This window comes from Cavia porcellus, unplaced genomic scaffold, assembly GCF_034190915.1.
Source record: "Cavia porcellus strain 051 isolate PalLab524CR breed Dunkin Hartley unplaced genomic scaffold, mCavPor4.1 scaffold_5, whole genome shotgun sequence".
In the NCBI taxonomy this organism is placed as follows: Eukaryota; Metazoa; Chordata; class Mammalia; order Rodentia; family Caviidae; genus Cavia; species Cavia porcellus.
The window spans coordinates 88,144,644-88,146,611 of record NW_026947488.1 but is presented as its reverse complement, the minus strand read 5'-3'; the positions used below and the strand labels follow the sequence as shown (position 1 = coordinate 88,146,611).

At 28.9% G+C, this 1,968-nt stretch overlaps 1 long non-coding RNA gene across 1 annotated transcript; it reads right to left on the bottom strand.

Annotated features, from left to right (window-relative positions):
• Nucleotides 1–813: 813 nt before the first annotated feature.
• On the bottom strand, nucleotides 814–1,662 carry LOC111753451 (uncharacterized). Its single transcript, XR_002788242.2, has 2 exons — nucleotides 1,548–1,662; nucleotides 814–959 (listed from the first exon to the last, which is right to left on the bottom strand). It is a non-coding gene; the product is annotated as an uncharacterized LOC111753451 (long non-coding RNA).
• Between the last annotated feature and the right edge of the window lie 306 nt (nucleotides 1,663–1,968).

The window sequence follows — 1,968 nt, the reverse complement described above, 5'->3', positions numbered from 1 at the left end:
AGTACTAGATAAATTAATAGAAGTACATAAATTAACTAATTTACATATAGCCAATAATCTCTCTTTCAATAGAACATACAATAAATTGCCTTATAAAATGATTTGAAGATATTTTAAACAAGTTCTAAACTCATATTTAAAAATTAGTGATAATTCATTTGTGCATCTTCCAATGTGTCCTGTTTTCAGACATTTTACTTATAAATATTTTCTACATTCGTACTGTTACTTAATTGCTATATATATATATATATATATATATATATATATATTCCTACATATATGCATATATACCAAAATGGATAAAGTATGCCAATGTTATACATAATGTAACAAAAAATAAAGTTGTTTCTAGGTTCACAAAACAAATACTTAGAAGGTCACACAGTTCAGCTTGAAACAATACTACTTAAAAATATAATACACTGACTCTAACTTCATATTTTGAAATAAAATTTTTGTTATTGTCTCCTAAATATTCAGTTCATGTCTATTTAATCACATAAATGTTAAGTTTATTTTGATTGTTCTCCAGAAATTCAGTCAAATTTAATTTAGTGTGACAAGTATTTCAGGATTAACAGAATCTGCAAATTCTTACCTGCTAAAAAGCATATGTATAGAAATAGTAACCAAATTGAAAAATTAAGCAGAAGAAGTTATTTTGAGTAAGCACCTATAAGGGAAAGGTTTTCATTTTTAAAACAGTTTTCACATATAATATTTCTCCAGATTCGGCAGTTTGAACATGAATGACCAGTTAAATTTTAATTACAGATCGACATTACATAATTTTACATACAGCATACTTACATGATACTGTAATCTGCTATTCATCATAACTTCAAATATAATGGAATTTCTTATGTTTCATATGGCCATCTTAACTTTCAACCAGTGACAAATTAATGGAGTGCTGGGAACTTAGGACGTATCTCATAATAATGTAGAAAGTCGGTCTTCAGATGCAGTGACGGATGTCAAAGAGAGAAAAAGGGAAAGACAGCGCAGGATAATATGTACTAGCGTCTGAAACAAAACAGTTCCCATGTCTTCCTCATCTATTTTACACAAACTAGTTAATGTAGTCTTTTGGGTTTTAGCTAAATTCATGTGAATATTATGTTACTGTAATCATAATACCTCTCTGACACACATTAAGCAGTTATGGTAGAATGCTATTGATCTTATGAACTTGTTTTCCTGTTTAAAATTTATCCATTTAAAGGATTACATTCTTCAGTTAAAAACATATTTGACTTGGGATCTGTAAGTCATGGTGCATCATGCAATATGATTGGTTTATTTGTATACTAAAATCTGAAAGTTCAAGAAAAAAGTACAAAAGTGAAATGAAAATCCAATTTATTCTGTCTTATTTGTATTTTCAATTAAAACACTATAAATTAGTAGCAAAATCAGCAAAATCAAACATAATATCACAGTATTAGAATGTTGCATAATTGATTCTGCCACTGCACATGAATACACACACACACACACACACACACACACACACACACACACACACGCAAATCTGAACCTACCTCATGGAAGCATCTTTCTATGTGTACCTTAGGTTCACTACTCAGCTCCTGTATTCATTTTCAACTCATTATTGTTCGGAAGGGGTGACGTTTCCATGGTGATACTGGAATGGGCCTGCAAAAAGGCATTGACCTACTTAGGGTTTGGTTACAATCAGTTAAGCAAACCATTAATACAACCTAAAAAGTGATAAACAGTTTTTATATTTCTTAAAAGTGTTTCAATGAAGTGATATTTAGAGTAATTTAGATGAGTAAACAGTATTGTATGTAATAAAATGTGCAATATATAAATTTTTCTGTAATTTAAGAAGGTTTTTGGCCCTGACATATTATTTAATATATTTTGTTATCCATAAAGAAATTTTTGTTAGTTTTTTTGTAATGAGCACTACTGTTAAAGTGCATTTTAATATACAGA